Raw genomic sequence first — 27692 nt, 5'->3', positions numbered from 1 at the left:
GCTCAAGTGTTTGTATGCAAAGATAGATGATACCTAGTTATGGCATAAAAGGTTTTGTCATGTAAATTTTGATAATCTGATCAAAATAAGTAAGAAGCATCGAGTAAGAGTTCTACCGAGTCTTGAAAAACCTGAGAATGCTATGTGTTGAGGATGCCAGATAGGGTAAGATGACAAGATCAAGCTTTACAAGTAAGTCTTACACTTCTAAGGGAATTTTAGATCTTGTGCACACTGATCTTTGTGGTCCTATGAAAGTTCAAGGTTATTATGGTGATAAATATTTCATATTATTTGTGGATGACTATTCAAGGATGATGTTGGTAATGTTTTTAAAAGAAAAATCAGAAGCTTTTCAAATTTTTAAATGGTAGAAGGAAAGAGTTGAAAATGAAACAGGAAGACAACTGAAATATCTTAGATCAGATAGAGAAGGAGAGTTCATATCTGATGAGTTCAACTTATTCTACATTGATCATGGTATTAAAAGACAAGTCTCTGCACTGAGAACTCCATAGCAAAATGGAATAGCTGAGAGAAGAAATAGATCTATTGTGGATTGTGTCAGAACCCTGATGATTGAAAAGAAAGTGCCACAAACATTTTGGAGAAAAGCAATAAGCACAGCTGTTTACACCCTGAAACGAGTACAACTGAAGAAAGGTACTTGGAAGACACCATATGAAATCTGGTATGACAAGAAACTTAATGTAAGTTATTTTAAAATATCTGGAAGTAGATGCTATGTACACAAAGATGATAGAAATGGCAAGTTTGATCAGAAAAGTGAAGAAGGAACATTTCTAGGTTATTCTTCTAGAAGCAAAGCATTTAAATGTCTAATCAAATCATCTAACAAAATAGTAGAAAGTGCAAATGTAAAAATTGATGAATTTGTAGAAAGAAATGATGAAGGAAATTCCAAAGAACCAGAAAATTATGATGAATTTGTCTATGTTCAATCGACAAGTCCTACCAAGAAAACTATTGAAGAAAATGAAGAGAATATTCAGTTACCGAGTGATGAAGAAGATCATACAGAGCCTACCGAGCATGTATTAGCCAAGTATGTTAGAAGACATCATGCACCAAGTCAGATTATAGGAGATAAGGATGATCCAGTGATGACAGGGAACGAACTGAGACAGAACACATGTCTGATATCTGAATTTGAACCGAGAATAGTGAAAGAGGCGTTTAACAGTGAAGACTGGATAAATGCGATGACAGAAGAGATTGATCAAATCAAGAAGAATGACACATGGACACTAATCCCAAGACCGAAGGACAAAAATGTAATCGGTACAAAGTGGATTTTCAGAAACAAGCTAAATGAAAAAGGTGAGGTCATTCAAAATAAAGCAAGACTAGTATGCAAAGGTTATGCTCAAGAAGAAGGAATTGTTTATGGTGAGACTTTTGCACCTGTGGCTAGACTTGAAGGAGTAAGAACATTGTTGGCATATGCTACTTTCAAAAACTTCAAGTTATATCAAATGGATGTCAAATCTGCATTTCTGAATGGAATATTAGAAGAAGAAGTTTTTATTGAACAACCTGAAGGATTTGTTGAAGACAAGAGTAAAGATCAGGTATGTAAATTGAACAAAGCATTATATGGTCTGAAACAAGCACGTAGAGCATGGTATGAAATATTGCATTCTTATTTGATTAAGATTGGTTTTATAAGGACAAGTGAGAACAACAATATGTACATGAAGAATGATGAAAATGGAATACTGATCTCAGCCATATTTGTTGATGATATTATATTTTGTGGAAATGACTCTTTATGCAAGAACTTTGGAAATGAAATGAGCAAAGAATTTGAGATGTCATTAATCGGTGAGATAAAGTATTTTATAGGTTTACAGATACTGCAAATGAAAAATGAGATTTTCATTAGTCAATCCAAGTATATAAAGGAAATCTTGAAGAAATTTGGAATGGAAGATTCGAAACCAGTAAGTACTCCTATGACTACCAACTGTAAACTATCAAAGAATGATGAATCTGCATTTGTTGATGAGACACTTTACCGATCCATGATTGCAAAGCTACAATATGTTGTTCACAACAGACCAAACATAGCACATGCAGTAGGTATAGTTGCAAGATTCTCTGTAGATCCTAAGGAAACACACATGACAGCAATCAAAAGAATTTTTAGATACTTGAAAGGCATCGAGGATTATGGCTTAGTATATCAGAAAGGAAATTATTTTGATTTAAAAGTTTATACTGATGCTGATTGGGCAGGCAACATTGATGACAGAAAAAGCACAAGTGGAGGAGCTTTCTTTTTAGGAGAAAGACTAGTGAGTTGGCTTAGCAAGAAACAAGGATGTGTTTCACAGTCAACAACAGAAGTTGAATACATTGCTGCAGCATTGAATTGTACCAACATAACATGGATCAAACAACTGTTGGAAGGTGTAAATGAGAAAGTTACCAAGCCAGTAACTATATTCTGTGACAATACTAGTGCCATTAACATTTCGAAGAATCCTGTTATGCACTCTAAGACAAGGCACATCTCTATCACATATCATTATCTTAGAGAAGAAACTCAAGAGAAGAAAGTGGTGTTGGAGTATGTTAGCACAAAGGAACAAATAGCAGATATCTTCACCAAGCTACTACCAAGGAACACTTTTGAGTATCTCAGAAGTAAGTTAGGGGTCCTACCCCTATCTTCTACTCACTGACCGAGTTCGGTGAAAGCATCAATTCGATGACTCTACAGAATATCTTTTAGGAGTTGATGCTAATTTACACACTTTAGGATGTTTTCTAAAGGTGTACAGGAAACAGTGCAGGATACTTTACAGGAAATAGGAATTAAAGACAAAATGCTCTGATCGAGACTAAGTTGACACATTACAGTAGGAATTCACTTCATACAGGAAGAAATTATGTTTTAGTTCTTTACTTTTTTGGCATTGTTGTCAAAGGGGGAGAAGACTGAAGAAGATTGAAGAAAAAGGGGAGAAGACTGGAGAAAAGAGGAGAAGTCTAATGTATGGGGAGAATTCTAATAACAGGAAGAGAGCATTTCAGAATCTCACAAACAACTCACAGCAATCCGAATCAATTAGGTCAAATCAATTGGTTTTGCCATCAATGCCAAAGGGGGAGATTGTTGGCATTTGGCATTATAACAATCGGAGATTGTTGGCATTTCAATAAGGATATTGAGAAGGTTGTTGATGATTATGGATATAACTGATTAAGGATGATTTACTATCTTAATATTATTATTTTGTCATTGATGTCAAGAAATTGATTTTCTAATTCATTATGATGTTGCCATATCTTGAGAAGTATGATTTGATGAGTATAAAGATGTCGGTAAAAGACACAAAAATAATATAATGAATAAGGGGATGAATAAGTTATTCAATGGGCAACTATTATTGAGTCAGACAATGATGAGATCATGATGTTAAGATTGTTTTCACATCATACATATGTTGTAAATTGTAAGGTTAATACTATACTATGTTACCGAGCAAAGAACCTAGTCGGTAAACCCTAAGGTTATCGCTATCGGTTAGTGAAGGCGAAATGTCTATCGAGTGAAGTTTAGTATTTACCGAGTTGTTATCGAGTTGTAACCGAGCTGTAACAGAATACATTAAATGGTTACATGCGTTATTTAATGAAGGAAGGTGATGTGCTGAAACTGATTAAATGATTGGTATACCATGAATGAAGTTTGTTAATGAATCAATGGCAAAGAAAAATCGGCATGAAGATCTACAACGCAGATTGAACCGCATTACCCTAGCACAAGTTCCAAGAAATGTATGCAAGTTCCTAGGCAGAGTAAAACATTTTTTAGATCGAAGGATAGATTGAACCTGGACAAGATTGAAGATCTAATGGCTATGATTGATCATGGGAAATGTGGTCAAAGAGATTAAGCGGTTAGCTAATTGTTTATAAATAGGGAGCTGTTGATAATCAATGTATGCGGGCAAATGTATGCACAGGGATGCTACATAGTGATTATCAAGCACAAAAGCTTGAAGACCTATTTGAATAACAGAGTATAGAAGCCCAGCAGTTGGACAAGATTAGTTCTATGTCTAGATTGTATTGAACAAATAAGAATCTGCTTTAGCATTTTAGATGTGAAGTTGCAGATAGATTTTTATTACAGTTATTTTGTGAAAGTGACAGAAAATCTGTTAACCGAGTGGACTTAACAGTCTTATTTGTAAAACCCTCTAGCAAGGTGACATTCTGATCGAGTGTTTGAAATCCTTTAACAAGGTCACTTCTAACAAAGTGAAGATCTTAACAGATATGAGGGAAATCCCTTAACCGGGTCACATCTAGCAATGTGGTTGTAATCTTTAACAGGATTTTCTTTTAACCGAGCATACTCTAGAAGAGTATATTTCTTAGTGGGTCTGAAATCCCACAGTGGTTTTTCCCTATTTGGGTTTCCACGTTAAATCTGGTGTTATGAGGTTTATGATGTTTATATGCTTTTGAGTTTGCATGTTTAGCAGTTTTGGTTATAATACTAAAGTATATGTTATCGAGGTTTAATCTGATGTTTTTATGGAAGATTAAGTTTGTATGATTCACCCCCCTCTCTCATCTTGTTGGCTATTGGATCTATACATACATTAAGTATCAGAACTATCAAACACAATCGAAATAAGAGGATATGATGAAGGCTATGGAGAACTGAATGAATTAGATCATGAAAACTTATTACAAATAATTGGTAATATCCAGATTACAAGATTCGGCTCACTGGCCTTCTACATACATGCTCAATTACAAAATTGGTTGATTCCAGACCTCTAAATCTCAAGATATGTCTTTTATCTTCTCTCTGATGAATTATGATACTAAATTGTATTGATTTATATGGTCTAGAGGAATCCATTTGACCCAAGAAGGATCAAACAATGATGAACATGATGAAACATGTAAACCACCAAGTCGGCCTCTGCCCAAGAGAATCCTCTGGAAAATTCAAAAGAAGAAGTGTGGATCAAAGGAAGGTCGACCACATGCCAAGGAACATTGGAATAATGAATTAGGTCTTTGCAAGCTACAAAAAGGATTCACAATATTTGCCAATAGAAAAATAGGTCCAAGCGGTTCTAGTGTTCTAAGCCAGAAATATGTCTTAGAATCCATTAGCGATAACTTATCAAAAAAAGATCCATATGTCTCACAGGTCAGGAATAAGGAAGATAATCATGTTCATAAGAGAAATCCAGCTAAGCAAGGTTTGGTGAGTAGATGCAAGAAAATGCAAAAACAAATGTTGAAACTGCAAAATAGAAAACAAAATGAAAAGAAATATTTTTGGTTGATGTAATATTGCCAATTATCGCAGATGCTCCTACATTAGACATCTGGGGTTGTTTAAAAAGTGAGTCTCTCACTTTGTTGGGGTTAGAGGAAAACCAAAGGACTCCACCTTTTCCTGAGAAATCCATGATGAATCTTAAATTGGTCCGTCTTTCCATATCACAAGATACTCCTTGTACTGACTACTTCAGGTACTATCCCCAATCCTATTGTTCAAAATGTCTTCAATCTGCTTCAGTTTCTTCTGTGGTAGCTATTTTTCCAAATTTGCAATACTATATTCACTAAATTCTAATAAATGATACAGATGTAGATCTACAATGTTGAATATAAGTGAAATACTCAAATTATCTAGTATCTCCACTTCATATGCATTTTCGGAAATGAATTTCGTCAAGATCTTGCAAGGTCCAAACTTTCTCCTTTGTAACTTGTTATAGCTTCCAACTGAAAAATATTTATTTTCTTAGATACACCATCACTTCATCCCAAACTTCAAATTCCTTAGGTCTTCTCTTCCCATCTTCTTTCTCCTTATACTTGTTGTTCATTTCCTCCAAATGCTATTTAACCTGAACATGTAAGGCTTTCATATAATCTACAAATTCTTCTGCCTCTACAGTCCTCTTGTCTTCATTACTGACATCCTTCAATTTTGATATTCCTCTAGCTCGTTCTCCGGTAACAATTACAAAAGGTGTTCTTTCGGTACTCATATTCACTAAATTATTGTAGGGAAACTTTGCTTGTTCAAGAATCAAATCCCAATTTTTGGTCTTCTCTTCGACTAAGCATCTCAACAAGTTTCCCAAGCTTTGTTTTACTACTTTTGTCTATCCCTCAGTCCGAGGATGAAAAGTAGAATTGAATTTAAAATCTGTCTTCATCTTCTTCCAAAGTGTTCTCCAAAAATAACAAACAAACTTAGTGTCTTTGTCTAAAACTATGCTCTTAGGTACTCCATGTAATCTCACTACCTCCTTGAAAAATAGGTCAGTTATATGTATTGCATATGATATTTTCTTACAAGGTATGAAATGAGCTAGCTTCAAGAATCTATCTACCACAACAAATATAGAATCATTCCCTCAATGTGCTTTAGGCAATCCAAGTATGAAATCCATGCTTATGTCCTCCCAAGGTCTTTCTAGTACTGTTAAAAGCTTATACAATCCCACATTCTAACTGCTACATTTTGCAACTTGAAAAATTCCACAAGTTTGTAAAAATTTCCTAACATCCTTATGAATTGGAGACCAAAAGTAATTTTCAATCACCAATGCTATTGTTTTGTCAACACCAAAGTGTTTGGCTAATCCTCCATTATGCTTCTCCTTTTATCAAATGCTCCCTCATAGAACTCCTAGGTATACACAACTAAACTCCTCTAAACAATATCTCATCCTGAATGAAATAATCCAACCACTGACTTCTATCCACCATAACCCATTCTCTACATGCTTCCCAAGGTATTGCAAAATCCGGGTCATCAGCATACAAGGTCTTCAACTACTCAAATCCTAATATTGTCACTCTCATCTCTGTCAACAAATTCCTTCTCCTACTCAATGCATCAACAACTTTGTTTGAATTTCCACTTCTATGCTTCAACATAAAAGGTGTAACTTTGCAAAATCTCTACCCATCTCATATGTCTCTGATTCAACTTACTCTCACTGCTCAAATATTGTAAGGCTTGATGATCAATATACAACACAAACTCCTTAGGCAATAGGTAATGTCTCCACTTTTTCAATGCTTGAATTATGACATAAAATTATGATCAAATACATAATATCTCCTTCTTGCATCATTCAACTTTTCACTGAAATAAGCTATTGTTCTTCCTTCCTGACTAAATATTGCTTCAATTGTATTCCCACTTGCATCACATTCCACTTGAAATACTTTGTTAAAATCTAGTAAAGCTAACACAGGCTACTCAGTCACCTTCTGCTTCAATAATTCAAAACTCTTTTTTGCTTCGGTGGTTCACTTGAATTCCTTCTTATCTCCTCTCACTATCTTAGTCATAGGGCTACAAACTGAACTAAAATTTCTGATAAACTTCAAGTAGAAATTAGCTAATCCATGAAATGATCTTACCTCTCTAATGCTTTTCGATGTAGTTCATTCAATAGTTTATCTTACCTTCTCACGGTCCATCATCAATCCATTCATATAATCCTTCATTTGTCTTGAATGTTGTCTTCCACTCATTTCCTTGTTTGATTTTGATACGATGATATCCACTCTTCAAGTCTATGTTTGTGTAGTATTTGGCTCCGCTCAAACAATCCATTATGTCATCCATCCTAGGAAAAGGAAACTGGTACTTCACTGTGATATTATTTATTGGTTTGGAATCGGTACACATCCTCCATTCTCCATTCTTCTTAGGTTCTAACACTACTAGTACTACATAGGGACTCAAACATTCTCTGATCAAACCTTTCTTCAATAATTTCTCCACTTGTCTATTCAACTCTTCATTCTCTACTGGTGTCATCTGGTGTGCAGCATTGTTAGGCAAACTAGCTTCGGGAATCAGGTCCATGCACTGGTTGATACTCCTCACAGGTGGTAATCCATCAGGAACATTATCTGAAATTATATCTTCATAGTCTGTCAACAACTCGCTTATCTCCTTTGGTTTTTATTCATGCTACAGATTTTTAGTCTTCTTAGGGACTAAGGAAAAACATGTCTCATTTGATCTAGGAGTTTCTTTCCATCCACCAAATAGATTCTAGTATTTGTATTGACTTCACTCTTCAAGGGCTCCTCCAAGGTTAACAAGGATTGTTTCATTCCATTTGCTACAATAGTGTATATGTTATTCCTTCCATCATGTATTGCCTATCTATCAAACTGCCAAGGTCTACCCACCAAAATGTGACAAATATCCATAGGCATAATATCACACAAAACTTCATCATGATAATTCCTAATTTTCAATTTCACCAAGCATTGCTCTCTCACTAGAAACTTATAATCATCTTGAATCCATGCTATTTGATAAGGGTTAGGGTGTTTCAATCTTTCCAACTTCAATTTATTCAACATTTCTTCTGAAACAAGATTATCCAAACTACTACTATCAATAACTACTTTGCAACTCTTATTGGATACCTTACATCTGGTCTTGAACAAATTTCTCCTCTATAAGGGCTCTTCATCCTCTCTGGTATGACAAAAAGCTCTCCTCATCATCAACAGTTCTCCATCCTCCCATTTGTTAGCTGATCCGGTGGGGCTTTCTTCTACCAATATTGTTCTCCCAGTGTTCTCTGCCTTCTTACATTAAAAAGAATGATATCCTTCTCATCCACACTTAAAGCAAGTTCCTCTAAACACTCTCTTTTCTTGTCTTTTGTCATCTTTTCCAAAACCCTCATTCTAGTAACCATTAGGTTCTCTTCTTCGATAGAAATTTATGTCATCCTTCCGATATGAACTACCCTCCTTGCTTACTTCATTGTCCTTGTTCTGATCTGTAAAGGTTTCTCTTCCTCCTTGAAATCCTCCTCTAGAAAACCTTCCACCTCTACCTCTCTATCTTTGCTCATGTCTTTTGTTTAACTTCTCTTTTGCTTTCAAGACATATTAGTAAGCTTCTTCAGCACTTTGCAACTTGATCAAACTAAGTTCGTCATGTATAGACATCCGTAATCTATTCAAATATCTTTCAACTTGTTCAACCTCATCATCAACATGTCTAGATCCAATATTAAACTTGTAAACTCCTTCACACTTGATTCTTTCTGCTTCAAGTTATGTAGCTTCCTGAACAGATTCACTTGATAATGAACTAGCACAAACTTTTATTTTAATTAGCCACCATCTGCTCCCATGATTTGATCTTCTCTTTACCTCTTCTCTATCTATCAACCTGCAAATGCTCCCACCAAAGAGATGAATGACCTTTCAACTGAGTGCAGGAATATTTAACCTTTCTTTCTTCTATGGTGTTCTTAAAATCAAAATACTTCTCCATCTTCAAGATCCAATCCATTAATTCATCTGAATCCAACTTACCATCATACTCCGATGGGGTAAAATATGTTTTGGTGATTTCTCTACTCAAAACCCTCAAGAACCTCTCTTCATCCAGATTGATTGCCGGTGGGTTTGCTACTTGTTTTATCTGGTGCTTCTTCTTCTTCAACTTTCCTCACATCTTCAATATGTTGGCCACTTCTCTAGGTTGTCTCAATAGCTTCCAACTAGGTTATAATTTCCCTCAACATTTCCATCACAGCAGGGTCTGCATTCCCACGTGCTCCACCATTCCTATTTTCTCTTCGTGCCATCTTCACACCAGTCCTCTACTGCTACAGGTCGGATCCACAATCTACCACCCTACAACAAAATCTTCAGGACAACAGAATCTCCAGAACAAAATCTCACACTGATGCCACTTGGTGTAGTCACCGTTTAGGAATGACCTCAAAGAAATCAATCCGAACCAGGTAGTAATAGTAAACATAATAGAAACAAGTGGATATGATGGAGGCAATGCAGAACTGAATGAATTAGATCATGAAAACTGATTAGAAATAACCGGTAATATCTGGATTACAAGATTCGACTCACTGGCCTGCTACATACATGCTCAATTAAAGAATCGATCGACTCCAGACCTCTAAATCTCAAGATATGTCTTTATATTATCTTGATAAATTATGATGCTTAATTACATTGATTTATATGGTCTAGAGGAATCCGGTCATTCCAAGAAGAATCAAACAAAGATGAACATGAAAAAATGTGTAAACCACCAGGTTGGTCTCCGCTCAAGAGATTCCTCCGAAAAATACAAAGAAAGAAGTACGGATGAAAGGGAAGGTCAACCAAAAACCAAGGAACATTGGCATCAAAGAACTGGGGCTCCACAAGCTACAAAAAGGAACTGCAAGATTCACCAATAGAAAAATAGGTCCAAGCAGTTCCAATGTTCTAAGCTAGAAAATTGTCTCAGAATCCAGAAGTGATGACTTTTTAGAAAATGATCCATACATCCGGTGGCTCAAGAATAAGGAAAATAATCATGTTCACAAGAAAAATCTAGCTTCGCAAGATGGGGTGAGCAGATGCAAGAAAATGCACAAAAAAAATGCTTTAACTAGAAAACATAAAACAAACTAAAAAGAAATATTTTTGGTTGATGCAATATTGCCAAGAACCAGGGATGCTCTTCCATTAGATTAATAGAAGTGTATTCCCTGCTTGAGATTGGACCTAGCCTTTATGGTTAACCACTATAATTCGTGTCTCGTGTCATGTTATTTTCTTTCTGTTGTTTAATATTCATTATTATGTGTTTTCTTTGCTCATTTAACTTAATGATTGGTATCAAAGCTTTGTGAGTGATTGAGAAAATATGGAAGAAGATGATGAGACTCATTTTATTATTGAAGAATTTCTTGACAATTTAGATTTGGCAAACAACAATTTTTATCTAGCGAAAACTGAAAGAATCGACTATGTACATTGATGGGATGGTTGGAAAAATGAGGAGGTTTCGGTTGAAAAAGAGGATGTTGAGGTGAGTAAAGATTAAATTGGAGAATATGGGATGTATGATGTTGAAAGATACCAAGAGGACAAATTTGTGAGGCTAAAGGAAGATATTTTCTTACACATAGACCAATTGATTTGTATGGAACAAAAATTGGAGGTTTTATGTCATTGAATTTGGAAAAAAACATCTTCAAGAAAGAATGGGAGTTTTTTGAAGAGACCTTAATTAAGTCAGAGGAAAGTGATGGGAAGGCCCATCAGAACTTGACAAAAGACTCTTTCCTCACAGACATGCATCTCTTGTTAATAGAGAAGATTCTCTTCAATAAAAAGAAACCACAAGAGGCCATTGTAGATTGGGAGTAGAAGAAAAGGTCTAAGAACCTTGTATCTATGTCAGATACCTTGCTAGAGAAGTAATGGTAGGAGTTGATGGAGGAGGATTTGGGGTTCCGGATGATTTGAGATCCTAGGAGTGTAGGGATTATAGAGTTCAAGGACGCCATTGAGAGCACCTAGCTCAAGATTACACAAGATATTATGATCTCCAGCTCCCTAAACAATTTTGGTTTGCAACCAAGACCTCTGCAAGGTTCCAAATCATCAAGTGATGTTGGTAAGGTTTGCAGGAAATCTTGTCATGACTTTTTTGTCTTGGAGTATCCCATGGTGGAGACAATGTCTAATGTGGACCTCAATTTGTTGGGAAAATTGCTCTATTTTTAAGAAGTGAAGGATCCTATGATATCATAGCCTACTGGTAGTGAAGTTGGTGAGTGATCCTTAAAGGCAGTGCAGGAGAGAAATGTTGAGCATCTAGAGGAGTTAATTGATAAAAATCACAAAATTATTTCATCATTCATTAGACCTAAGTCAGAAGTTGAAGGGAATGTGACAAAGAGAGATGTTGCGGCAACTAGGGAAGATGGAGAGATGGCACTTCACCAAGAGGTTGTCTAGTAGCTTGATGTTGGAGACAAGGAAGTTGAAGGTATGGAGACAGCCTCATTTGCTTCTTACGATGAAATACACCATCTGAATCAAATAGTGGGAAATACTAAAGCTAACAAAAACCTCCCAGCCAGGGAATTGGTTAATAAGTGTATGAAGATGAAGGAATGAGTGGTGTTTTTTATTGTAAGTTTGAACTTGCCGAACATGGTATTCCTCATTGTGAATTAATGTACAAGTTTGTGCCCAAAGAGTTGCAGGCAAGGATATTTTTAAGCCCAATTTGAGTTAGAGAAGGTATATCCGTAGTGTTCATGAACAAAGTTTGGCAAAGTTAACATCTTCAATGGGCCTGGTTGCAATATGAGATCTAAAATGGAAGCAGAGCTGTCACGTTGTACTAGCTAGCCTTCATGGGGGAGATTGTTGGGAATGTGAAGCCCTATGGTCACATGACCATTCACCTTCTCTTAACTCTCGGTTTCACAGTTGAGTGTGAATGTATAAATAGATGTGTACAGTCATGTATTTATTATTGATTAATATAAGTGTATTCCTTGTTTGAAAGTAGACACGGCCTATATAATGAACCACTATAATTCATATCGCATTTCGTGCTATTTTATTTCTATTATTTTATATTAATTATTATATTATTTCTCTACTCATTTAAATTAACACGTGCAACCTCCTCTGCACACGGATATGGGCTTCACAATATTGCCCTAGCTCTAATGTGGGCTTCACACCTATGCTCTGATACTACTTTGTCAGTGGGCAGAGACAAATAAATTAAAACAGTAAAATAAGATGTTTGTGTGTTGCTGCACAATAATCAAATTCATTCACATCGCTTCTATTCCAATTATTTACATGAGCCTCTTATATAGAGGTCTTTGGATACAAAATGAAAGATTCTAGAATGAACTAACCTATATAGAAATTTCCTAATCTGATAGAAATTGCCAGAACATCTAGAACATTCTAACACTATGGAGTCGATGTTTTGCATGGTTTTCTTTTGTCCCGAGGAAGATTTAGATACTCATCTAAATCACTTATTCAAAACCAATGACAAGGTGGAGACTGTGAATCCATTTGTGCAGGTGATTGGGAATGCATTTTGAAGTGATGGCCACGTTCATGATGATATTGTGTTTCAGACCTCTTACAACTAGCAGTTGCAGGGGAAGTGCCTGCAACAGGAGGCCGATAGGTGTGATTGTTATGGAGCATGAATGAGTGATACAGTTTAGTTAAGGGTAGAAGCATTCAATAGAGTAATACAAATACACATGAGTAGCATGTTGTCCTGAATCACTTAGTTATTTATTTGTATAAAGTAAGGTTCTTTAATAAATGAGAGTGCTTAGAGAAGTCAGGGAAAAAGAGACATGAGGTGATCTATGTTGTAGAGTCACACATATTAAAAGTTGTGATATTGAGTAGTATATTTTAATATTGAGTAGTATATTGTATTATATAACTAAATAAGAAATTTTTATTAAAGTGAAAGAGTTAATTGTTTGTGTACAAATCACAACCAATAGTTGTTCCCAAATTTTAAAATTTTCCACCCACCATCCCCCATGCTGGTGTATGCAGGGTGATGTACTTGAAGAATATGTTATGAATATAGTTATAAATTTTTTTTTGTAGGCTATATTATTCCCAACCAATTTTTTTGTTGGACCAGGAGTGTTGTTCTTATCCACCCTACATCCCCCATGTTGGTAAGAGCAGCATGTTATATAGCCTTTTGTTGAATTGCATGTGATGTATATGATGAAAGACCTGCATCATTTTTTCATTTATATATGTTAGTTTTGGATAATATAAAAATTTGGTGAAGTTAAAAACTTTTAAAATCTTGAAAATTTGAAAGATGGTATTTTTTAGTAATATAATACCCGATGAATGTGTAATTGCAGAATTGGAATCTCCTGTATGATGCATGTGAGTACTTCTTTGTTGTGAGGCAGCTTTTCTGTAGTGAAATTTATGAGAGTAAAAATTAACTTTTGTTTAAGATGTGAAATGAAGTTAATTTTTTCAAGTGGTTATGATATTGTTATGCACCTATGAGTATTTATGTAATGTGAAAAGATTTACCTGATCTTTTTCATGGAAAGCTATTTTTTGTAGTGAAGAGAACTTGAAAGTGGGAATGGGTGTTAGAGAGAGAAGGTAGTTAACGTTCAATTGAATAATAGGTACAGATTCAAAACCTTGAAAAAGCATACCCTAAACAAAGTAAGAAGCCATGGCTTGTTCCTATTCCAACCTTGGATCAAACACATTTCACCGTAGCGAGCACTTAACTCAGTGGTTGGAGTATTGCTTTCATACGACGAGAGTCATTGGTGGCAAAATGTCTCTATTGGAAAATTAAGGCCCTCCCACCCAGTAGTCTGAATCACAATGACGTTGGGAATTCAATATATTGAATAAGTAAGCAAGCTTTACATACCGTCAAACCAACGACGTAGCTGGATGTGATGGTATTCTTTACTGAAAGCTTAATTATCGAATGAAAATAATTTGAAGGTGTAAAGGAATGTTGTAATGATAAACAGTTCAATACATATCAAGTGTAAAGAGAGCCACAATGAGCAAAGAGCATCAGAAATCATAATATGCATACAAGTGAACAGGTACTTTACAGACTGAAAACAAATAGTACAAGAATATACCTTTCAAATTCAAACCTTTCATTGCTTGGAACAGACAGAATAGCCTCGAAAATTTCTTGCAAACTGCAAGTAGTGACACCCACAAACAGTTAAGCAACAGAAACAAAGCAGGAACCCTGCAAGCACATGGTAGGAGAAAATAAAGAGGCTATAAACAAAAGGCAATACAAAACAAAATTTTTTAAAAATAAAATAGAATCTTACCTTGCTACTTCAAACCATAAACAGTGTTAAGCTCACAAAGAAGCCAAGTAAAATAGTCACAACGAGAACCATACATAACCAACAAAATAGTCACAACGAGAAAAAAGTCCACCAATCTATGCGAACATTTCTAGAGTGAAAATTGCAGAGTGAAATATTGGCAAGAACAACAAAACAATTACATTTTAAGGTTGCAAACAGGCATAAAAAACGTTGCCATTCATGCACAGCCTTGAGGACAAAATCATTAAAGGCATAATTAAAGACAACATCTCTTAGGAAGTAGAGCATAAAACAGTCACAACGAGAACAAAAGTTAACCAGAATTTAATTAACAACAGAATGGTCAAATCCTAAATACCTGTCAAAGTGAACAAAGACGTTGCAGACTGAAAGTAATCACATCCACAAACACTGAAATAACATAACCAAAGTAACAATCCTGCAAGCACACCATACCCCAAAATAAGGATGGTATCAAATAATGCATTTCAAATTTAGAAAACTTTTAAAAAAAAATAAACAAGTATGTGGCAACGTAAAACCTTTAATGCCAACAATCTCATGAACAAGCCCAATAAAATAGTCTACATTGGTGCACATCACCGGGGACAAAAAGATTAAAACAATGTAATAAACTTAAATGAATAAATATCTGCAAACAACAAAACCAAACTAAAAGCCTTTTAATCTACAACAAAAGGCATAAAGTACAAACCTTGCAACTATACCAAACTAATTGAAAGAGTGGTAGAGTGAGGAAACATAATCACAAATAAATGTGTAAAATTGAACAGGTTCGTTGCACACTGGAAGTGGTGATAACTGTGAACGGTTAGAGAACATGAACAAAGCAAGAAACCTAAAAGTAGAGGACAAAATATTTGAAGAGTGTTACATACCTTCAAATTACTGAACTTGGTGTATTGGACTTTGTTATTTTTGAAAGTTAACGTTCATAAAGTGTAAAAACTGTGAAATGGAAGAGGTGCAATTAAAGAAGAATCTTGTATTTGTACATTATTAGTTAATATTAAATCTATTGAACAAGTGAAATGGTAGAGAGAATGTTGTATTAGTCCATAGTATAATACTTACCAACTGTAAATAGTGTTGCAATGAGTAAATAGCATCACAAACCATTATATGTGTAATACCTATTAAAGTATAATGCCTGCGAAGAATCTTGTATTAGTACATAATTATTTAATATTAAATGTGTTGAACAAGTGATATGGAAGAGAGAATATTGTAATAGTACATGAAAGTAACAAAATTGTTGAATAGGGAGTAGGTGTTACATGTGTACCTTTTTTATTGCAGACTCGGGGCATGCAAAAGGGCTCTTCACTTCTACAGTCATTCATTGTGTTGTTGATCCTGGAAAGTAGAAATATTGTTTTGTGATGATACATTGAATAGACGATATACAATACATGAAAACATAATCAAGATGTGATTTACATACCTGATTGTGTTTGTTCTATAGGTATGCTTGTTCTGTGTTGTGTGAAAGCTTCAGCAAGCGGGCTTCCTCTGCCTTTCGAAGTACTATTGATCTTGCGCCTTTTAATCGGGAGTACCTTTGGTAGCTGAAGTTTGGTTGTATATGTAGATGTTCAATTGCTTTTACTCTTGAAAGGACTGTGAATGTTAGGCCTTGTTTCTCTGTTTTGCCAATGTCAACTATGGCAATGTCTAATGTCAACCCTTGTGATTTGTGAATTGTAATGCCCCATGCCATTGCTAGTGGAATTTGTGTTCGGTTTCCTCTAGTAACTGGTGGAATTGGGACATGTTTTGCATTTTGTAGATCCCATGAAGGCCCAGTATAATGTTTGAAAAGAACAACAACATATTTTGGCAAATTAGGTGGTTTCGAACCTGCAGCGTAGACAATTTGTTTGATCTGGCCCAAAGCACCATTTACAAGGCCAACTTCTATCCATAGATTTGCAATAAGCATAATTTAATGGTCTATAGAAAGAAGAATTTTAAATGCTAGTTGTTCTTCTTGGTGTGCCTGCTTATCTCTTTGATGTGCAATGGTTGTTGTTGCACGTGCAATGGGCGAGCGTAATCATGTTAACATTTTTATGTTGTGTGCACTTGAAGCTGCATTTGTTGCAAACAAATACTTTTGTTGGCTCAAGTGATTATTTTCATCAAGTGATAAAGCATGGGTTGACCGCAATTGGAGGGATTCCAAATCTATTTGCAATGGCGTTGAGTTGCAGATGTTAAGCAATATTTCACGGAATCTTATGTGTGAAGAACTTGTGCCTTGTTGATGAAATGGAATATCCAAGGTGACAACAATATTGAATGTGTGCCATAGAGCTAGTGCCATTGAGTGAGATGCATATAATGGCCTATCCATAACTGGTGGAAGCTGTGCAAGATCACCAACCAAAATGACTAAGATACCTACAAATGATTCATGTTGTCTGCTGGGAAAAGCTTCTCGCAATCTTTTATCAATCTTAATGAGTAATTGAGGGTGAACAAAGCTCATTTCATCTATTAAAATATAATGGTTGTGTTTACATTGCTCTTGAAACATTAATAGGGAATAGCCTGTTAAGGGTTTGTATTCTTGAATGGGCACACGGAGGGCAGCATGGATTGTGGTTGCTTGGATATTATATGTGGAGACACTTGTTGGTGCTAGTACAAGCAAAGGGCATTGTGCATGTTCTATATTTGAATTTAACTATCTGTGTATGCAGTCAATAAGAAATGATTTTCCAGTACCTGCAGTGCCTTGAATGATTAATCATAATGGTGAAGAATGCAGGTTGTGTTTACCATGAGTTTTAATAATATCAAGTGCAATCATTTGGTTTTATGCAAGCTCATAGTTAGTAGGTACATTTAAATGCGGGTTCGCAAGATTGTGGGGTGCTTGGCTTTTCTCTGTTAAAATAAAGTTAAATGCTTTTGAATGCAGTGGTTCATGAGGTATAGAAGCAGTCCAATCAAACTGTAGATCAAAATCACATTTGCCAAGCAGTTGAAGAGCAACAACGTTGAAGTTGTTTGATGCTCCCATTTCTGACAAAAACTCCCATTCGTATAGTCCTTCTTGAGTTGATTGATGAATATCTTTTGGTTGTAGCTCTTTACCATTTTCTGTGGTAATGTCTTCTTCAAAACCATTTACATGCCAGTGGATGTAATTTGTACTTTGAAGATCTTTCCAATTTATGATAATTTCTTCAGGTGAGCTCCCTATATGTAGAGGAATAATTTGAAATGGTTTGTAAAGAAGCAATTCACTCCAACAAAAACTTTCAAAACTACTGTCCTCTTCTAAAGGTAACGATTTGTGTTGTGGGTAGACATTTACAATTGCGGGTAGCTTTCTTTTCAACCATTTACATGATTTACAGTGCTCAAAGTATGTATATAGCCAGGCTGAATGAAGCAAAGTCAGGTTTGCTAATTCTGATGGTCGTTTCATGTAGTTTGAGATATAAGATATTGAGGTTTGAGATTCTTCATCACAATGAGCTATGCGTTGGAAGATTCTTTTACCAACATTCAGTGTTACAAATTGGCGTGTGCAAGATATCAATGGGAGATTAAGTAGCATGTGACAAGTTTCTTGTGTCCTAATGTCCCTATCAACAACTATTCCCATTAGTAGCCTTTGGTACGCTAAGAGGATTGTATCATCTGAATTTGTTGATTCAACTATACGTTTCAAGATATCAATATAACTTTCTAACTTTTGTTCAGTTTTTGATGCGTACTTTGAAATATATTATAGAACTGCTTTTTTGGAGAAGACAGGGTGACTGTCAACATTTGCTCTCCATATGGTGAGCATTGTAGGGTTGTGTACATTTAGGCGGTTATCATTCCTTCTTGGTTTGTATGATGGGTTATTGTTGTGGTCTAATATTAGTGAGGATTCAGGTTGTTCAAGCTAAGGAGCTTTGTATCGCCATTGAAGGATTGAGTTTTTTTTCCTCAGGTAGGTATACTCTAAACACTTTGTATATTGTTGAACAACATTGAGTAATTCAGTGTAATCAGTACAAGGATCTGATTTGGATATGATCTCTATATTTGCAAGGCATGGATCTGAAATTGCAGGCATATATTGCCTATTTAAGCGAGCCTCTTCAGGATATGGATTCCATGTTGTGATGTACTGGTCAAAGAAGTGTTTAACTGATTGGATATTTGCATGATCTGACCAATCAAGGTTATCAACATTTGGTGCTTGTGGCAACCAAAGAAAGGCATGTATATGTGCAGATCCTCGGTGTTGCCATTCATATCTGTACCAGTGGTCAATACTTTTCAGTTCTTTGACAATGAATTCATCACGAAAGATTTGAAATCTTAAGTATAAGTATAAAGCTGTAATGTGAGGATTATTGATCAAATTTTCAGTAAATTGTTTTCTGTTGTTAGGTGTAGTAGCTGACTTTGAATTTGGCAATAACTTATGCAAGTCTGGCCATTTTGTGTCAGCTGAGCTTAAGGTGAAGAACAATGTAGGTGCACCTAATTGTTGTATCATTGATGTAAGGTCATGCCCGGACTTCCTCCAAAATGCCCGTGCACCATGCAATGAGGCTACATATCGCATGATATGATTTGGTAATTCACTTGAAGGTGTGTTTTACAAGTATTCCTTTAGGCCATAAAGATTATGTGGAAGATTATCTTGTAGATTAGTCGTAATGAAGACAGAAGCTGATTGCTAGGATCGATGTCTCATCATGAGATTGTAGATATAATATCTAAAGCAAACATGTTGTCCAAATCTTTGATCATAGTATTTGATCAAGTGCAAAGCATATTCATGTAAATGTACACTTGCTTTGCTCTTTGTTGTAGTGGCAAAGCTATTCCAGCAGGGAAAAGCGTTGGGAATGCCATGGAAAGGAGGCCCTTAGTATTGTACTCATTGATAGATGATGTACTAATTTGTGGCCAAGGAATAACATTGTTGATGTTGTTATCTAGATGGAGGATGTTTTTGATTGCATCAAGTTCTGGTATTGATGATGGTAGTTGTGGGATAAATGAGGAACTATTCTCCTCGATTTGTTCTTCATTGTCAATATCCAGTACAATAGAGGTATCTTCAACAACATCTTCTTGCGGGGAATGTACTGAATGCAGTAGCTCTATAATGTCAGTGGTTTGCTTTGGCAATAGAAGCATTACATCTGGATCAATTACTACATCCTTGTAGTATTGATCATGTTCCATTTTGTAAGCCAATGCATTCATGATGTGAAATCTATTCATGTAATAGTCATAATTTAAACCTTGCAAATTGGTTCTACGGACAATTAGAATTTCTAATTGGTTAATATGGTGAGGTAATGTTATTGCAATATCAGAAATATCTTGTGGGAAGTTTATTATATGGCCAGAATATTTGTATTGTCCTCCCCTTGCATGTGTTACTTGTAAAATAGGGGCAATTCTTGATATGAGCATTTCTTCTACTTGAGAGAGAGACTTTAAAATAGAAGCTTGCTCACCTGGGTCCATATTGTTTGATAATGAGAAGTAGTGGAGGCCTTTTTCACCATAACATCTCATGCACACAATTACACGATTGAATTTTTTAATAGTCATGCCCACATACATTTCTTTGCAAACAGAACATGGCTCTATGACCTCCAACATATCAATCCTTTTGCGGAAATTAGACAACATATTTTGAAATGAAGCAGCCTTTATAGCAAGTTCAGGAGCAGTAGAAAATGTTTGATTGAGATTAATTTACTCAACATCACTGTTTTTTGTTTCTAATAAATTTCGTGAGTTATTGGAAGGTCTATGAAGTGCATGACGCTTCAGTTGTCATTTCTTGGAGATATCGGCTCTGTTCTTTGCATAATAAGTTCTATTGGTCTGGCTTCTCTTCAATTTGATAGCATTAATTTCTTGAGGGAAAGGCTGGATAGATATCTAATATTTTAAAGAGAGCAGAGGTATGTCAGAATTTTCATAATTTAAGGTAGTTAACTTTGAAGCATGTATGAAGAATGTATAACAATTGAAAATTGCTTTATGTATGGTTATGTGATTTTAGAGGATTTGTTCTGTATGTAAACTGCTTTTGTTGTATTTATTTGTATCTGTAATGATCTATTTTGTTGTTTTGTTGCTCTCATTGGCTCAACTTATATGTACACCTTTTTATATATCTTTTTAATTGGCTTTACTTGAAATCTATGGGTTGTGGAAAGTCATAAATTGACTTTGTAGTCTTGTACTACGTAAATATGCTATTGTTAGCAACTTGGTTTTTCAAAAGGTAGCATTGTCATATAGGTATGCATAGATATAGTAATTTTTGATACATACACATGTATGTATACATATACACATGTATATACACATATGAATTAAATATTTGAAATGTCGCATACAAACATATGCACATATATAACTACCCATGTATATATCACAAAAAATAACACTATGAATAATAATAGTATATATATGTATATATATATCAGTGTATATATGTATAATTGTTTGTTGTTCTTAGTTGTTTTGTGTTTTTAAAAGCATGATTGTAATATAGGTATGCACAATTATAGTAAATTCTGATACATGCAGATGTATGTACACATATACACATGTACATATACATATAATTTAAAAATTCAAAGTTTTGTATATGAACATATGCACATATATAACTACACGTATATATCGAAAATACTATAACTATGAATACTTATATATAGTTATGTACTGTATTGTTATACAGATAGGTATAAGACCAGAAAAAGAACAATATACATGCATATATGTATATTTTATTTGCAAACCACATAGTGTCAACACATTTAAAAGTAATGACTATGACTGAAAATAACTTATGTGAAGACGAAAAACTTCCAAATAGATAATTGGTAGATGTAAGAAATGTCCATATAGATATTTATAGAAGCACCCTTGTCCTTGTAAAACATAATTCTTTGTATATGTAAAAGTATTAAATATGAAAATTAGCTAATAGTATAATTGTATTATAAACTGCAAAGTTTAATAATTAGAAAAGATGCGTTATAATTCTAACTCTCTGTACTTAGGTAGCCAGTTTCTGCAAGTAGTGCATGGCATTCAACTTTGAAGTCAACAGGAGCAACTTTATTGACTGTCATTTTCATCTTTGATTCTGAATTATATGTCTTAGTAGAAACCAACACTGTGAATGAATAGTAACGTGATAGTAGTCTCCTAATCACTGAGGAAGGTGTCTCTGTTGTTGTTGCATCGTTTTGTAGTGCATAGAGCTGCTTTGTAGTTTTGTGTAGCAAGTGAATGCCACCCTCATCAAATGCAGTGGCCCATAGAGTACCTGTGGCATCTTGCAACTTTAGAGGCAAGAGGTAACTATAATTATAGTCTTGCATAGTCATTTGAGATCTAGAGCAGAACCAAGAATCATCAGCGTGCTGTGTACATTTTTTCTTGCGAGGCCTTCCATTGACTATTAGTGGGCAAGCTGTGTAATAGAAATTTTGATCATTGACGTTCACAAAGTGCAGAATAGCTAGCAATGTTGTCTAAATTGTTTCTGGTTTGACGCTCATCCCCTCACAGATTGAAGAAATTGTCATTCTAGTATATTTTCCATCTATGTGGATAGTTTCTGCAATAAAGGATACAACAAGCAAAGGGTCCTTTCCTTTTAATTTTAGAAGCTCTGCTTCTAGAAAACTTGGGTTAATATGTAATGTTGTTGCAGTTGTTATGTTTATAAGCTTCCCATTGAAATAGCCAACACAAGCATTACGCAAAGCAAGGATAACCACACTATCATTGGTCAACATATTTTTCACTTCCAGGCCCTTTTGTTCTACCATTGGACCCCATAAGTTGATGTCAATTGTTGAACTAGATAGATCATTAATTTTAACCACACATTTTTGTGTTTGACTGCCATCTTTCCTATGTATAGGAATGATATCTCCAACTTATAGAACAAGACCAATTATGTCAACCATCGTGTTATTTGTTAGATGAAACAATTCACTAATGGGTGTGAAAGGAGGACTTTGTTGATCTGGTTGTTCTTCATTGGTACAATGTTTTAGTATGGATGTATCAGACAAGGTGATATCTAAATGGCTGTTTAGTTTGTTGTACCTTGCATTTGCCTCCTTAATAGATCCTTTTGAAATAATATAATGTGAACCTATGTCCACATGGTTAGAGTGTAACTTAGCTATCTCATCAAAGCATGTAATTCTAATTTCAGAATTGTCACAATCAACAATATCAAAGCTAAACACATGGCCATTTTTGGTTGCTGTGCTATATGCCTTAATAGACTGTTTATGAGTAACTCTCCCTTTGATAGTCCATTTATTTTGGTATGGATTCAAAGTTTTGATAGGGCTTATATTTTCAGAAGTTGTTGTTTGTGGGGATGGCAATTCAGTTGCAAACTAAAGAGATCATTTAGATGTTGATGGTATATCCTCAGACATAATTTCTGGTTGTTGTTCTTTGAATAGATATTCTGGTTTACCAAAGAATGGGCAATCAGTTTGTTTCACTTCCAGACTAAGTATTTCAATAGTCCTTTGAAAACAAAAGACTTCTTCTTAAATTACTATTAATTATACATAAACGAATTTTTAAAAAATGCAAACATATTGTATTTAATAATCATAGTTGATTTCCTACCTTGTATTCCATATGTATCGACATGTATAACTCAATAACTGGACTATTGTGCCTATTTTTAGAATATCTGAATCTATCATAGTAGCATATTTAGAAGGCAAGATTGCCGACTGCATGTATGTGCCATTAGATAATACTAATTTATGTCAGTTAGTATCATGTGTGCTGTTCTGGATTTTTTGAAACGACAAAACTGTTAGGATTCCCACAGATACTGGAGAGGGGGGGGTGAAATAGTATCTAACCGGTGATAATAATTTCTTAAGTTAAAACATGTAGAACATAAAATAGCAGTATACTGGTATGCAAGAATTAATACAATAAATAGAATCAGAAACATCCACATGAAAAAAACACCATAACACAAGATGTTTAACGAGGAAACCCGGTGTGGGAAAAACCTTGGTGGGATTTGTGACCCACAATATTCACTCACTGGCCAATAAGAGAATATTACTTATAGTAGGGGCCTGCACATGCAGGAAGGCCAACTACCTAGAGCTCACTGCTCAATGAGAAGTCACACTGACTTACAATGAGGATTATACTAATCCAAAGATCTGTACTGCTTTACAATAGCATCTCCAATGCGAGATTTAGTACTAGTTCTAACTCTTTTCTTGACATATACCCTTGACCTATAATTTGCACATTAGGTCTGCCTAATAATTTTCTTTTATGCTCGCTACCTTACCTCTCTAAATGTCTACAATGATCTCCTTTATATACAAGAGTCATTTTACAATTCGCCAAGTCAGCTTACAATAATAAACAAAATATTACATATCAAAATCCTTGTCGGCCTTTATGCCGATATACATCTTTTCTTCTGTGCTGATACCGGTGCCAGTGTAGAGTGATCTTGTTGATGCTTGTGTAATGCTTTGCCAGTATGATGTCTTGCCGGTGCCATAGGATTGCAAGGTTGCCATCAATGACAAAACCTTCAATCACACACAATGTCTCATTGGAGTGTTCATATGCCAACAAAAACTTGTAGCAATGTTGAAGGAAGGTCATCCCAGCATTGATAGATTGAATTGCAAAAGGGGTAGGGACATACTCTTGGTTTTTTTGCCTACAAAAAATAATATGAATATAGAGGATTTAATTTTAATGGCAACTAGCTCATATATTTCCTTACTTGTTAATGTAAAGATTGTTTTAGTAAACTATGTAGTCAAGCTATGTTATGTATAGAGTATGCATCTCCTATTGTACTATGCTATGAAAAAGGAATGCATGTGGTAATGAAAAGGATGGTATGGAAAAGAGTGATGTTCTGTCCAAAAAAATAGCAAAAAAACTTTCTATATTCAAAAGTTTTGATAATTTAGCTTACCAAATTATCAATAGTGGAGTACTCTATGGATTCAGAGGTAGCTGCTGAAGATGCCATTGTGCATATATACCTTTTGAGAATTAAAAGTAAATTATAAGCATGATGAATTGTAGTTCTTATATCAGAATACAATCACAACATGATGTAAGCTTATCAAAGGTATATAAGCACAAGCAGAGTAAAATTAATTGAGCATAGAGTAACGTTGTTATAGTTTATTTTTTGTTTCAAATGCTAATGAATTGATCATAATGTGATTGAAACATGCATTGAAAGCGATAATTGGTCATATGTTGATAAGCTCAAAAAACATTAAATATGACATAATGATTTATATATTTGAGAGCATATTAACAAAATATGAGTTTATCTGATCAAAGATCTTTGAAAATATGGGATGCCTCTATCTGTTCCGAATGTTAACCAAAATATGAATGTAACTTTTCAAAGATTGAATAATTACAACAACATAGGATCAACCCAAGCAACCCATCCAAGCTCGTTATCACTCCATTTAAATACTTTGTCTCCCAATGTGAAAATAACCATTGGATCAACTAATTGTTCAGTACTTGGTATTGGCAAAGGTGCTACTTCAATACTATGTATGGTTGTTATAGCAACAGAAGATGTAGAGAGATTGACTGTTGTTTGCTTTGGCGATTTATGTTCATAGTGGGCAATGATCTTTGTGAGGTTACTCTTTAACTTGTTTCTTTCTTGCAACATGCTTTCAATTACAGTGTTGATGTCCTCTATTGCTTTCAAACTTGTTTCCATTGTTGAAATTTGATAGTGTTACTATGGCTATTTTCTATTTGAATGACAGAGTGGAAACGCATTACTAGAAAAAGTGAACATACAAGAATAATACATAAAATCTTTAAGTAGATCACCTTTTTTTTTGTGAATCAAAATGAATTTACTATTAACTAACTCTAAAAACTTGTAATAATTAGGGCAACACATTAAGTTTTGTAAATTGTCTAATGAGTCAACTTACAAAGCTTTCACTCTGGAAGAGAAGAGCTTAGTTGCATTTATTTTAGAATATGTGTATATATACAGGTATACATGTGTATATTAGTGTACATAGATGTATACATATACATTTGATATATATACATATATATCTATATGTATACATGGATACATATTTAAGTATGGGCATGAATGCTTTCAGTGTGCAACATAAGTATTCAACTTTATAGTTGTCACAAAATCAGTTATAGACATCAATTACAATATATTAATGTTCTAAATATGGAACATTTCTTAGTGGTTATTTATCTTGGAGATTAAAAGCCTTCATGTGCACAAAGTCAGTTATCTGATTTGTGTTACCGTGACCAAATATTTTGTCAACCAACGTTGTTTTGCGGTCATCTCCATGCGTGGGCTCTATTAGCAAAGCAATGCTATCTTTAATGATTTCATCTCAAGGCTGTGCATGAAAGTCGACGTTCTCTATGGCTGGTTGCAACCTTAAAATCTAATTTGTTTTGTTGTTGTCAACAATATTTTTCTCTGCATTTTTTGCTCTGCAAATTTCCACATAAGGTTATTAGCTTTTGTTCTCATTGTGATTGTTTTATGCTCTGTTTCCCAAGGGATGTTGTCTTTAATGATGGCTTTAATGATTTTGTCCTTGATATACATATATATCTATATGTATACATGGATACATATTTAAGTATGGGCATGAATGCTTTCAATGTGCAATGTAAGTATTCAATTTTACAGTTGTCACAATATCAGAATTATAGACATCAATTACAATATATTAATGTTCTAAATATGGAACATTTCTTAGTGGTTATTTATCTTGGAGATTAAAAGCCTTCATTTGCACAAAGTCAATTATCTGATTTGTGTTACCCTGACCAAATATTTTGTCAACCAACATTGTTTTGCGGTCATCTCCATGCGTGGGATCTGTTGGCAAAGCAATGCTATCTTTAATGATTTCATCTCAAGGCTGTGCATGAAAGTCGACATTCTCTATGGCTGGTTGCAACCTTAAAATCTAATTTGTTTTGTTGTTGTCAACAATATTTTTCTCTGCAAATTTCCACATAAGGTTATTAGCTTTTGTTCTCATTGTGACTGTTTTATACTCTGTTTCCCAATGGATGTTGTCTTTAATGATGGCTTTAATGATTTTGTCCTTGATATACATATATATCTATATGTATACATGGATACATATTTAAGTATGGGCATGAATGCTTTTAGTGTGCAACATGAGTATTCAATTTTATAGTTGTCACAAAATCAGAATTATAGACATCAATTACAATATATTAATGTTCTAAATATGGAACATTTCTTAGTGGTTATTTATCTTGGAGATTAAAAGCCTTCATGTGCACAAAGTCAGTTATCTGATTCATGTTACCTTGACCAAATATTTTGTCAACTAACATTGTCTTGCGATCATCTTCGTGCATGGGCTCTATTGGCAAAGCAATGCTATCTTTAATGATCTCATCTCAAGGTTGTGCATGAAAGTCGACGTTCTCTATGACTGGTTGCAACCTTAAAATCTAATTTGTTTTGTTGTTGTCAACAATATTTTGCTCTGCATTTTTTGCTCTGGAAATTTCCACATAAGGTTATTAGCTTTTGTTCTCGTTGTGACTATTTTATGCTCTATTTCCCAAGGGATGCTGTCTTTAATGATGTCTGTAATTATTTTGTCCTCGAGGCTGTGCATGAATGTTGACATTCTTTATGGGTGTTTGCAACCTTAAAATAGAATTTGTTTTGTTGTTGTTGCCAATATTTCGCTCTGCAATTTTCACTCTTGAAATGTTCGCATTATTGGTATTCTGGTATGGTTTTGTCATTGATGTCAACACCTACTAAATACACTTACTTTGGAGATCCAGCAACATTCACCGACAAGCAATAAATTGTGCAACAGTTGCAGGTATATGGTTCACCGACAGGATATA

The sequence above is a fragment of the Cryptomeria japonica genome, chromosome 6 (genome assembly GCF_030272615.1).
Source record: "Cryptomeria japonica chromosome 6, Sugi_1.0, whole genome shotgun sequence".
Taxonomy (NCBI): Eukaryota; Viridiplantae; Streptophyta; class Pinopsida; order Cupressales; family Cupressaceae; genus Cryptomeria; species Cryptomeria japonica.
The sequence above is the reverse complement of the archived record's forward strand: the minus strand, read 5'-3'. Positions refer to the sequence as shown.